Source organism: Salvelinus namaycush, chromosome 39, assembly GCF_016432855.1.
Source record: "Salvelinus namaycush isolate Seneca chromosome 39, SaNama_1.0, whole genome shotgun sequence".
In the NCBI taxonomy this organism is placed as follows: Eukaryota; Metazoa; Chordata; class Actinopteri; order Salmoniformes; family Salmonidae; genus Salvelinus; species Salvelinus namaycush.
The window spans coordinates 21,467,314-21,481,573 of record NC_052345.1 but is presented as its reverse complement, the minus strand read 5'-3'; the positions used below and the strand labels follow the sequence as shown (position 1 = coordinate 21,481,573).

Below are 14,260 nucleotides of genomic sequence, written 5' to 3'. Positions count from 1 at the left end.
GCTTCTTCAACAACTGCAGCCATCTCGGTAGCTCGCTAGCCAACAAAGTCGGAACATTCAAGTTATTTAGACAATTTCGTGGTTTAATTGCCACTATGATTTAAACATACTTATGTGGAAACAACTAGCTACCCCATTTGATGTAATATTTACGTTGTAAGTCAACTACCTGGCTGGTTAAGTTAGCACTAGTCTAGTCGCTAATGCTAACTAGCTATTATCCCCGACCATGAGCTCACTAAGCTACTCTCCTCTTGTTAAAGAAGAGGAAATCTACTGGACGGAGAAAGAGGGTCTGTGGCTGAACGTTGTCGTGAAAGAGGATGAGGAGGATGTCACAATACAAAAACAAGTAGAGGTTGAGGCTGTTACCGTGAAAGAAGAGAAAGACGCATTCAGAGTGAAAGAGGAGGAAGGTGTTACTGTGAAGGAAAAGGAGGAAGATGCCGTTTTTGGAGTGGATGATGAAAAGGGGGAGATTACTGTCACGTTAGAGGAAGAAGAGAAGACTGGAGAACTGATTAACACCAGTAAATACAGTGAGTACTATCTTATAAAACCGGGACATTGATCTGATTAACACCAGTAAATACAGTGAGTACTATCTTAACAGGGACACAAACTCTGCAGTTGTTGAACTAATGTGTGATTTTTAAAAGGGAATTCTACACTTGAATATGTTTTTGTACTGTAGGAATTGTTCATGACGTCCTCCAGTGATTTTTTAAAACACTTTTCCTGTTGAAAAGTGATATATAAATACAGTAAAGTATAAACACACTAAAGGGAAACAAATAAATGTTTTGAGCAAAATAGTGTTTTTTTAGACACCTGCAAACTTTAAGGAGTGAGTGATTTCATAGTAAGGCCTTCAAGGAGTTGGCTTGATGGGAGGTCGTGATGTCATCCAATAGGCGACAGATCTTCATGTGAATATTCATTATTCTTTTTAAAATCGTTCCTGTTCTGTCAAGTTGGTTGTTGATCATTGCTAGAAAGCCATTTTCAAGTCTTGCCATAGACTTTCAAGACGATTTAAGTCCAAACTGTAACTAGGCCACTCAGGAACATTCAATGTCATCTTGGTAAGCTCATCCAGTGTAGATTTGGCCTTGTGGTTTAGGTTATTTTCCTGTTCGTACAGTTTTTTTGTATTCAGATCTCTGAAATGCACTCTACCTACGTAACATTTAGTGTCTCCTTATATTACGCTGGGAAAACAGTTTATGGGCACAGAAATCCTAAATAATTTCAGAGTTTGCCAAATCCAATGGTTCTAACCTAGTCACCTTTATTGACAACACCCAAATGGATACTGTCATTAACACGGTTCTTCAATAATTACACATCATTCTTAATACTGTAGCTGTTTAGTTACAGTCACATGTTCAACTATCATCAGCTGATCCAGGAAATAATTTTCAAATGACAAACATCACAACATGCAGCAACAATCAAATTGCTTTTTCATTCATTACTCTGATAAAGACAGTTATGCCGTGCTCCACATTGAATCCAACATCCCTAACAAATTGATGTTTATAATGTTGTTGTCTGCTTGATTTATAGTAGGGTCTCGTTAGTCTGTTTGGAGACAGAGATACTTAGCTCATAATGTGTAGAGAACTGTTCCTTGATGGATAGGTGTAACAGTATAACTTTAGTCCGACCCCTCGCCCCGACCCGGGTGCGAACCAGGGACCCTCTGCACACATCAACAACAGTCACCCACGAAGCATCGTTACCCATCGCTCCACAAAAGCCGCGGCCCTTGCAGAGCAAGGGGAACCACTACTTCAAGGTCTCAGAGCAAGTGACGTCACCGATTGAAAGGCTATTAGCGCGTACCACCGCTAACTAGCTAGCCATTTCACATCCGTTACACTCACCCCCCTTTTGACCTCCTCCTTTTCCGCAGCAACCAGTGATCCGGGTCACGGCACCAATGTAACAGTATAACTTTAGTCCTCGCCCCGACCCGGGCGCGAACCAGGGACCCTCTGCACACATCAACAACAGTCACCCACGAAGCATCGTTACCCATCGCTCCACAAAAGCCGCGGCCCTTGCAGAGCAAGGGGAACCACTACTTCAAGGTCTCAGAGCAAGTGACGTCACCGATTGAAAGGCTATTAGCGCGCACCACCGCTAACTAGCTAGCCGTTTCACATCCGTTACATAGGCTATTGTACAACACACAGAGCTATTTTCCTTTATTCAGGACATTTAGAATAAAAACCCATTACAGAGTAGCCTAGAGGGATTATTCACTAAATGATCTGGTTATGAAATGTTATGACAAATTATTTTTAGTTTCCATGTTTCACCTGAAATATTAAATTGTTTATAGTCCTAGGTCTATGTTGTTGTTAGGTGACTCAAATAAAATCAAAAAATTATTTATATAGCCCTTCGTACATCAGCTGATATCTCAAAGTGCTGTACAGAAACCCTGTCTAAAACCCCAAACAGCAAGCAATGCAGGTGTAGAAGCACGGTGGCTAGGAAAAACTCCCTAGGAAGGCCAAAACCTAAGAAGAAACCTAGAGAGGAACCAGGCTATGAGGGGTGGCCAGTCCTCTTCTGGCTGTGCCGGGTGGAGATTATAACAGAACATGGCCAAGATGTTCAAATGTTCATAAATGACCAGCATGGTCAAATAATAATAATCACAGTAGTTGTCGAGGGTGCAGCAAGTCAGCACCTCAGGAGTAAATGTCAGTTGGCTTTTCATTGCTGATCATTAAGAGTATCTCTACCGCTCCTGCAGTCTCTAGAGAGTTGAAAACAGCAGGTCTGGGACAGGTAGCACATCCTGTGAACAGGTCAGGGTTCCATAGGCGCAGGCAGAACAGTTGAAACTGAAGCAGCAGCACGGCCAGGTGGACTGGGGACAGCAAGGAGTCATCGTGCCAGGTAGTCCTGACACATGGTCCTAGGGCTCAGGTCCTCCGAGAGAGAGAAAGAAAGAGAGAATTAGAGAGAGCATACTTAAATTCACACAGGACACTGGATAAGACACATAAACTACTGCAGCATAAACACTGGAGGCTGAGACAGGAGGGGTCAGGAGACACTGTGGCCCCATCCGATGATACCCCCGGACAGGGCCAAACAGGAAGGATATAACCCCACCCACTTTGCCAAAGCACAGCCCCCACACCACTAGAGGGATATCTTCAACCACCGACTTACCATCCTGAGACAAGGCCGAGTATAGCCCACAAAGATCTCTGCCACGGCACAAACCAAGGAGGGGTGCCAACCCAGACAGGAAGATCACGTCAGTGACTCAACCCACTCAAGTGACGCACCCCTCCTAGGGACGGCATGAAAGAGCACCAGTAAGCCAGTGACTCAGCCCCTGTAATAGGGTTAGAGGCAGAGAATCGCAGTGGAGAGAGGGGAACCGGCCAGGCAGAGACAGCAAGGGCGGTTTGTTGCTCCAGAGCCTTTCCGTTCCCCTTCACACTCCTGGGCCAGACTACACTCAATCATTTGACCCACTGAAGAGATGAGTCTTCAGTAAATGGGTAGGCATGGGTAGGCAGACCATTCCATAAAAATGGAGATCTATAGGAGAAAGCCCTGCCTCCGGCTGTTTGCTTAGAAATTCTAGGGACAATTAGGAGGCCTGCGTCTTGTGACCGTAGCGTACTTGTAGGTATGTACGGCAGGACCAACTCGGAAAGATGGGTAGGAGCAAGCCCATGTAACGCTTTGTAGGTTACAGTAAAACCTTGAAATCAGCCCTTGCCTTAACAGGAAGCCAGTGTAGGGAGGCTAGCACTGGATTAATATGATACAATTTTGGGGTTCTAGTCATGATTCTAGCAGCCGTATTTAGCACTAACTGAAGTTTATTTAGTGCTTTATCCGGGCAGCCGGAAAGTAGAGCATTGCAGTAGTCTAACCTAGAAGTAACAAAAGCATGGATGAATTTTTCTGCATCATTTTTGGACAGAAAATTTCAGATTTTTGCAATGTTACGTAGATGGAAAAAAGCTGTCCTTGAAACAATCTTGATATGTTCGTCAAAAGAGAGATCAGGGTCCAGAGTAACGCCGAGGTCCTTCACAGTTTTATTTGAGACGACTTTACAACCATAAAGATTAATTGTCAGATTCAACAGAAGATCTCTTTGTTTCTTGGGACCTAGAACAAGCATCTCTGTTTTGTCCGAGTTTAAAAGTAGAAAATTTTCAGCCATCCCCTTCCTTGTCTGAAACACAGGCTTCTAGCGAGGGCAATTTTAGGGCTTAACCATGTTTCATTGAAATGTACAGCTGTGTGTCATCCGCATAGCAGTGAAAGTTAACATTATGTTTTCGAATGACATCCCCAAGAGGTAAAATACACTGCTCAAAAAAATTAAGGGAACACTTAAACAACACAATGTAACTCCAAGTCAATCACACTTCTGTGAAATCAAACTGTCCACTTAGGAAGCAACACTGATTGACAATAAATTTCACATGCTGTTGTGCAAATGGAATAGACAAAAGGTGGAAATTATAGGCAGTTAGCAAGACACCCCCAATAAAGGAGTGGTTCTGCAGGTGGTGACCACAGACCACTTCTCAGTTCCTATGCTTCCTGGCTGATGTTTTGGTCACTTTTGAATGCTAGCGGTGCTTTCTCTAGTGGTAGTATGAGACGGAGTCTACAACCCACACAAGTGGCTCAGGTAGTGCAGCTCATCCAGGATGGCACATCAATGCGAGCTGTGGCAAGAAGGTTTGCTGTGTCTGTCAGCGTAGTGTCCAGAGCATGGAGGCGCTACTAGGAGACAGACCAGTACGTCAGGAGACGTTGAGGAGGCCGTAGGAGGGCAACAACCCAGCAGCAGGACCGCTACCTCCGCCTTTATTTTTTTGAGCAGTGTATATAGTGAAAACAATAGTGGTCCTAAAACGGAACCTTGAGGAACACCGAAGTTTACAGTTGATTTGTCAGAGGACAAACCATTCACAGAGACAAATTGATATCTTTCCGACAGATAAGATCTAAACCAGGCCAGAACTTGTCCGTGTAGACCAATTTGGGTTTCCAATCTCTCCAAAATAATGTGGTGATCGATGGTATCAAAGGCAGCACTAAGGTCTAGTAGCACGAGGACAGATGCAGAGCCTCGGTCTGACGCCATTAAAAGGTAATTTACCACCTTCACAAGTGCAGTCTCAATGCTATGATGGGGTCTAAAACCAGACTGAAGCATTTCGTATACATTGTTTGTCTTCAGGGAGGCAGTGAGTTGCTGCGCAACAGCTTTTTCGGAAAAAAATGAGAGGAATTGAAGATTCGATATAGGCCGATTTTAGTTTTTTATATTTTCTGGGTCAAGGTTTGGCTATTTCAAGAGAGGCTTTATTACTGCCACTTTTAGTGAGTTTGGTACACATCCGGTGGATAGAGAGCCGTTTATTATGTTCAACATAGGAGGGCCAAGCACATGAAGCAGCTCTTTAAGTAGTTTAGTTGGAATAGGGTCCAGTATGCAGCTTGAAGGTTTAGAGGCCATGATTATTTTCATCATTGTGTCAAGAGATATAGTACTAAAACACTTAAGTGTCTCTCTTGATCCTAGGTCCTGGCAGAGTTGTGCAGACTCAGGACAGCTGAGCGTTGGAGGAATACGCAAATTCATAGAGGAGTCCGTAATTTGCTTTTTAATGATCATGATCTTTTCCTCAAAGAAGTTCATGAATTTATTACTGCTGAAGTGAAAGCCATCCTCACTTGGGGAATGCTGCTTTTTAGTTAGCTTTGCGACAGTATCAAAAATAAATTTTGGGGTCTCCCGGGTGGCGCAGTGGTCTAGGGCACTGCATCGCAGCGCTAGCTGCGCCACCAGAGTCTCTTGGTTCACGCCCAGGCTCTGTCGCAGCCGGCCGCGACCGGGAGGTCCGTGGGGCGACGCACAATTGGCCTAGCGTCGTCCGGGTTAGGGAGGGTTTGGCCGGTAGGGATATCCTTGTCTCATCGCCCTCCAGCAACTCCTGTGGCGGGCTGGGCGCAGTGCACGCTAGCCAAGGGGGCCAGGTGCACAGTGTTTCCTCCGACACATTGGTGCGGCTGGCTTCCGGGTTGGAGGCGCGCTGTGTTAAGTGTTACTTCTTCTCAATAGGGGGTGCTGTTTGCACTTTGTAATAATTTCGTTCCCAAATTAAACTGCCTCGTACTTAATTCTTGCTCGTACAATATGCATATTATTATTACTATTGGATAGAAAACACTCTCTAGTTTATAAAACCGTTTGAATTATATCTGTGAGTAAAACAGAACTGGAGTTAGAGCAATTTTCCTATGAGGATGTGAGAATGCTGAAATCTGCTGGCTGTTCTGTGGTCGGTTTATAAATCTGCCTGTCTTCTGTTGGTTGAGATGCACTGCATACGTCTTCCCCTGGATGTCAGCGAATAGTGGAATTGAAATGGTGTTGCTAGGCAGATCTGAGAGCTTATAAATGGGCTGGGAACGTGAGGACCGGCCTTTGTTCTCCTGGCCAGGACGCAGAAAGGAGCTCTGGCTGTCGTTCGAGAATGCTCCAGTTATAGCCCTTAGATATATCCGGCTCTGTTTTTATTCGATATAGGTGTTAAAGACATCATAATGTTGTTATATTAAACCGAGTTATATCAGTTTATATCGGTATATTGCGATTTTCGGATATTTATTTGTGCTGCGTTTTAGTGAGTCGGACACGTCTTTGCCACATGGCTAATGTTTACTGCTAATTCCAACGTTGAAGGCGACAATCTACAACCGAGCAACGATTCTTTTGGACTAAGGACACCTTGCCCAAGATTCTGATGGGAGTTCAACAAAAAGTAAGAACTATATATGATGTTAATTCGTTGTTCTGTTGAAAAATGTAGAACTCATATTCCGCCATTAATTTCGGTGCGGTCTCGCTTTAACGCACGCTGTATGTTGTAGTAACGTTAATTTTACAAATCTAACACAGCGATTGCATTAAGAACTAATGTATCTTTCATTTGCTGTCCAACCTGTATTTTTTAGTCAAGTTTATGATTAGTTATCGATTAGATTAGGTGCCTCTCCCAAGATTTCTCCCGACATATTGTTGGCAGCCTGGCTACTTTTCTCATTGTATAACCACGATTTGTGCCGCTAAATATGCACATTTTCGAACAAACTCTATATGTATTGTGTAATATGATGTTATAGGACTGTCATCTGATGAAGTTTTGAGAAGGTTAGTCAAAAAGGTAATATCTTTTGCTGGTTTATTCGCTATCGCTAACGTGCATGAATCAATGCTGCTGTGTGGTTGGCTATTGTAGTAAGCTAATATAATGCTATATTGTGTTTTCGCTGTAAAACACTTAAAAAATCTGAAATATTGGCTGGATTCACAAGATCTTTGTCTTTCATTTGCTGTACGCTGTGTATTTTTCAGAAATGTTTTATGATGAGTATTTAGGTAATACACGATGGTCTCTGTAGTTATTCTAGTTGCTTTGGTGAGAGTTGTGATGGTGGCTGCAATGGTAAACTATGATTTATACCTGAAATATGCACATTTTTCTAACAAAACATATGCTATACAATAAATATGTTATCAGACAGTCATCTGATTAAGTTGTTTCTTGGTTAGTGGCTATTTATATCTTTATTTGGTCGAAATTGTGATAGCTACCTATGCAGGAAAAAAATGGTGGAGAAAAAAAGTGGTGTCTTTTGCTAACGTGGTTAGCTAATAGATTTACATATTGTGTCTTCCCTGTAAAACATTTAAAAAATCAGAAATGATGGCTGGATTCACAAGATGTGTATCTTTCATCTGGTGTCTTGGACTTGTGATTTAATGATATTTAGATGCTAGTGTAACAGTATAACTTTACGTCGTCCCCTCGCCCCGACCTCGGGCGCGAACCAGGGACCCTCTGCACACATCAACAACTGACACCCACGAAGCGTCGTTACCCATCGCTCCACAAAAGCCGCGGCCCTTGCAGAGCAAGGGGCAACACTACTTCTAGGTTTCAGAGCAAGTGACGTAACTGATTGAAACGCTATTAGCGCGTACCCGCTAACTAGCTAGCCATTTCACATCCGTTACACTCACCCCCCTTTCAACCTCCTCCTTTTCCGCAGCAACCAGTGATCCGGGTCAACAGCATCAATGTAACAGTATAACTTTACGTCGTCCCCTCGCCCCAACCTCGGGCGCGAACCAGGGACCCTCTGCACACATCAACAACTGACACCCACGAAGCGTCGTTACCCATCGCTCCACAAAAGCCGCGGCCCTTGCAGAGCAAGGGGCAACACTACTTCTAGGTTTCAGAGCAAGTGACGTAACTGATTGAAACGCTATTAGCGCGTACCCGCTAACTAGCTAGCCATTTCACATCCGTTACACTAGTATTTACTTGTGACGCTAGGCTATGCTAGTCAGCTTTTTTACTGTTGGGGGTGCTTCCGGATCCGGGATTGTGAGGAAGTAGAGGTTAAGAAGCAGTGCGGCTTGGTTGGGTTGTGCTTCGGAGGACGCATGGCTTTCGACCTTCGTCTCTCCCGAGCCCGTACGGGAGTTGTAGCGATGAGACAAGATAGTAATTACTAGCGATTGGATACCACGAAAATTGGGGAGAAAAGGGGGTAAAATTTAAGAAAGAAAGAAAAAAAAAACATTTAGGATTGTTCTTATTTTCCTCAATTAAGTTCGAAAAATAGGATGATTGAGCAGCAGTGAGGGCTTTTCGATACTGCACGGTACTGTCTTTCCAAGCTTGTCGGAAGACTTCCAGTTTGGTGTGGCGCCATTTCCGTTCCAATTTTCTGGACGCTTGCTTCAGAGCTCGGGTATTTTCTGTATACCAGGGAGCTAGTTTCTTATGACAAATGTTTTTAGTTTTTAGGGGTGCAACTGCATCTAGGGTATTGCGCAAGGTTAAATTGAGTTCCTCAGTTAGGTGATTAACTGATTTTTGTCCTCTGACGTCCTTGGGTAGGCAGAAGGAGTCTGGAAGGGCATCAAGGAATCTTTGTGTTGTCTGAGAATTTATAGCACGACTTTTGATGTTCCTTGGTTGGGGTCTGAGCAGATTATTTGTTGCGATTGCAAACGTAATAAAATGGTGGTCTGATTGTCCAGGATTATGAGGAAAAACATTTAAGATCTACAACATTTATTCCATGGGACAAAACTAGGTCCAGAGTATGACTGGCAGTGAGTAGGTCCAGAGACATGTTGGACAAAACCCACTGAGTCGATGATGGCTCCGAAAGCCTTTTGGAGTGGGTCTGTGGACTTTTCCATGTGAATATTAAAATCACCAAAAATTTGAATATTATCTGCTATGACTACAAGGTCCGATAGGAATTCAGGGAACTCAGTGAGGAACGCTGTATATGGCCCAGGAGGCCTGTAAACAGTAGCTATAAAAAGTGATTGAGTAGGCTGCATAGATTTCATGACTAGAAGCTCAAAAGACGAAAACTGCATTTTTGGGGGGGGTAAATTGAAATTTGCTATAGTAAATGTTAGCAACACCTCCGCCTTTGCGGGATGCACGGGGGATATGGTCACTAGTGTAACCAGGAGGTGAGGCCTCATTTAACACAAGGAATTCATCAGGCTTAAGCCATGTTTCAGTCAGGCCAATCACATCAAGATTATGATCAGTGATTAGTTCATTGACTATAACTGCCTTTGAAGTGAGGGATCTAACATTAAATAGCCCTATTTTGAGATGTGAGGTATCACGATCTCTTTCAATAATGGCAGGAATGGAGGTCTTTATCCTAGTGAGATTGCTAAGGTGAAGTTATGGGTCCTACAGTAGGTCTATGTTGTTGTTTGGTGAAGTTATGTGCCAATTTGTTGAACACTTAGTGTACAAACCCTCATTGTCAGGCTGATGGCAAAGCTAGCCAAAGAGCATTTTCCTGGTTGAAGTGTTTAAGTATAAATCAGTTGAAGCAGGTGATTCAAGCCCTACAATTATAATCCATATTTAATGTGAAATGCACTTATAAGCAACCTGGAAATGGTGGATATTATTGCTGTCTATGAGTTTTCCCCCACGGTGGTGAATTAGTGAATAGACACAGAGCTTAATGTGAGTTTCCTTGAGTAGCACTCCTGATCTTGCACTGTAATGTTCAGAATACATTGTGAAAATCTCAAATCTAAGCTCACTATTTTTGCTCCAGGCAGATATACTACATACATAACTAGCGGTTTCCTCATTAGCAGGGAGGAGTTTCTGCAACCAAATTGTGTGTGCTATGCCCTCGTGCTGCAATTTTAGCAAACACAGAAAGGGGCCTATATTGGAGACCAAAAGTCATCTGGCACACTGCTTAGGATTTCAACAACTTGAATAACTTATTTCTAGCCTACAATCATCGATGTTAATACTAATGTGAAAACAAGACTAAATCTGGCTATTGTTGCTATCTTGACTGTCTTAATTGTTAAATACAACAGACGTCAATTGTTGTACACCTTCATGGGTACGCTCTGAGCATCACCCTTTACCTCAAATATACAATGGATTTCTGCTGTTGTGGGATTTAACCATCTGTCTGACTTTGTTGTTCACACAGGAGAGAGACGGGACTATCGTGGATCCTCTGGGGAGCCTCAACAACATCATGATGCTGATGAGGCAGAGAAAAGTCTCTCCAGATCAGAACACCTCAAGAAACACCAGCAGAGACCCACAGGGAAGAAATCTCACTGCTGCTCTGACTGTGGGAAAAAATTCAACTCTTCAGTAAAACTTAAAATACATCAAAGAATTCACACAGGAGAGAAATCTTACGGCTGTGATCAATGTGGGAAGAGTTTTACTCTGCTACAAACCCTGAAATCACACCAGAGAACACACACAGGAGAGAAACCTTATAGCTGTGTTCAATGTGGGAAGAGTTTTACTACATCTAGCAATCTAACTATACACCAGAGAACACACACAGGAGAGAAACCATATAGCTGTGATCAATGTGGGAAGAGTTTTAATACATCTAGCTATCTAACTATACACCAGAGAACACACACAGGAGAGAAACCTTACGGCTGTGATCAATGTGGGAAGAGATTTATTCTGCTACAAACCCTGAAATCACACCAGAGAATACACTCTGGAGAGAAACCTTTTGGCTGTTATCAATGTGGGAAGAGTTTTACTCAGCTAAGCATCCTGATAGTACACCAGCGCGGACACACAGGAGAGAAACCTTTTAGCTGTGATCAATGTGAGAAGGGTTTTACTACATCTAGCTGTCTAACTATACACCAGAGAACACACACTGGAGAGAAACCTTATGGCTGTGATCAATGTGGGAAGAGTTTTACTCAGCTAAGCAACCTGGTAGTACACCAGAGAACACACACAGGAGAGAAACCTTATAGCTGTGATCAATGTGGGAAGAGTTTTACTACATCTAGCTGTCTAACTATACACCAGAGAATACACACAGGAGAGAAACCTTATGGCTGTGATCACTGTGGGAAGAGTTTTATTGGGCTACAAACCCTGAAATCACACCAGAGAATACACACGGGAGAGAAACCTTATAGCTGTAATCAATGTGGGAAGAGTTTTACTACGTCTAGCTGTCTCACTAAACACCAGAGAACACACACGGGAGAGAAATCTTTTGGCTGTGATCAATGTGGGAAGAGTTTTTCTCACCCAAGCAGCCTGATAGTACACCAGCGGACACACACAGGAGAGAAACCTTATAGCTGTGATCAGTGTGGGAAGAGTTTTTCTACATCTTGCTATCTAACTATTCACCAGAGAACACACACAGGAGAGAAACCTCATAGCTGTGATCAATGTGGGAAGAGATACTCTGATAAAAGATCTCTGATTAAACATCAGAAAATACATACATGAAGGAGTTGTTTCATGATATCAATGAAATAATGTCACAATGTAGAATGTTTTAACATTGTAGTAGCAGTATTTGAATGAATGTCAAAATGTAGAACCCTAAACATTTGTCCCCTGTTCAGTTGATATTAGGCACAGCAGGAAAAATCTAGGCCCTGAATTGAAAGAGTACTATTTATTTAACAAAAAGTGACAAAAAAAATTGTGTTACACTTACCACGTTGGTGACCGACTTGAATCAAAACGCAACACTTCAACATGTTTAGGTTTTCAGTATATCCCAAACTGTTTCTGCATATTGGTTATTGATTTGGACACGTTAAAACTGTGTTTTGACATTGCGCTATTCCAGTTTAGCAAATGTCATTGAAAAGACGTTGAAAATAAGACTTTTCCCGACTTCCAATATATGTTCGGTTGTAGTTTTCGGGATGTTTTTTCAATTACTTAATTTCAACATACTTGCAGCCTAAACACATGGACGCAGTATAATAAATTGGTCTATAATCAATTGTATTAACAATCTTACATCTTACATTTAGCACGTATAGCATCTTACATTTAGCACGTATATACATCTTACATTTAGCACGTATAGCTCGTTAGCACGTAGGACGCACTGATTGGTGTCACCTTGTTAGTCAGTATGTGTTACACCTGTGCTGGCTTGTCCATCTCGTTAGTGGGAAGGTGTTTCACCTGAGCTGGTCCAGATTCTATTTAAGAGTGTCTGGCCCAGTGCTCTAGTTGTCTTGATAGATGTGGTGAGTCAACACCTTTAGTTGCGCTACCGTTTTGGTTTGCTTCCTGTCTTTAAGTTTGTTGTGGGTTTTTCTTTTGTTTTCCTCTTCTTTGGCAGATTTGGTGGGTGACTTATGTCCCAGTTGTTGTTACTTGTCAACTTTCAGTGGACACTGAGAGCAAAACTGCAAGATTATGTTATAATACTTTTATTGCATCAAATGGTTGTTTTATGCAACAGAATAGAGAGTTCTTAGAACTATTGTGTCTGTGTGTTCTACTGAGGATGGGCCTCTGGGAGATAACACTGACAGGAGATTTACAATGTCTTTTGGGTGATAAAACCTAAAGAGACCGCATTCCAGAGCATGAGTTAATGTTTCTGTTCTATATGGTACCAGGGAGAGATGACCCCAGGGCCAGACCCTGGTCTCTACACAGAGTGCTGTTTTTACAGCAGATACTGTCTGCTGAGAATTATAGGTATCTTTCTATAACATCTGCTGTTCTATACATCTATTGTTCGTCATGTAGGTTGAAAGGAGAGTATCTTGGTTATAAAAGACCTTTGTACTTTTGTCTCGGGGCTCTCAACGAATAATCTGGTGGTGATTTGCCGACCAGCCGTCTTTATCGTAGAGCACTTAATTGATTGACTTTATGTGTGTGTGTTGTATTGACCTGCTCCCTTATTAATAAGTGAATAAACATTTAGTTTAAGAATAACTCTGACTTGTGTGATAAGTTTCTCTCCTCATTTGATATTAAAGAAGTTAACCACCACATTTGGCGATGGGGATGTGAATCTTCACTTGTTGACCGCTCCTGACAACCTCGGTAAATGACCTGGCTCCTGACGACCTGGGTAAATGACCTGGCTCCTGACGACCTGGGTAAATGACCTGGCTAAATGGTGCACAAGGGATCGCTCAAACTTGGGATCTCAGGGAGACCACACTTTGGGAACGGAGCAGATGGACCCACCTTTGATCTGAGAGGCAGCGAGCCGAGTGAATATCACATCTCAAAAGTATTTTTTTTTAAATTAAGAGGAAACTCGCAAAGTGGAGTTAAGCCTCGTAGGCTCTGAGTGTGTATTCCTGTGTGGAGGTGTAAACAGGGCTCATTCAGGAGGCTCTGAGTGTGTATTCCTGTGTGGAGGTGTAAACAGGGCCCAGTCAGGAGGCTCTGAGTGTGTATTCCTGTGTGGAGGTGTAAACAGGGCCCTGTCAGGAGGCTCTGAGGCTGAGTCAGCTATCTGTGTGAACTGGATGAAAACTAGAATCTGTGTTTACTAGTTAAGACCATTTATGATATAGTATAATAGTAAGCTGCGCCTGTAATTGTTTTAAACCTGGACCCAATTTTAGAAGTATTGAAAGATGTAAATGTAAGAGTTGCATTATCCTATGAACTAACCATGACATAGAAATGTGAAAATATTCCTGCAGATTAAAATATTGTTGAAAACAACTAATTGATTAGGTATGTTTGAGAATAGCATTGTGTGACTGTGATATGAGAGTTATGTGAATATGGAAATGAGTCTTAATCTGACGTTTGGATAGTAACATATAGAAATATGCTTAATCAGGTGATTGAAATTTGGAAAATAAGCGAGATGATATTTTAGAAAGCAGCGG

At 42.5% G+C, this 14,260-nt stretch overlaps 1 pseudogene; it reads left to right on the top strand.

Moving 5' to 3' along the window:
- The first annotated feature begins 10,847 nt into the window (after positions 1-10,847).
- On the top strand, positions 10,848-11,710 carry LOC120032968 (annotated as a pseudogene).
- Positions 11,711-14,260: the final 2,550 nt, after the last annotated feature.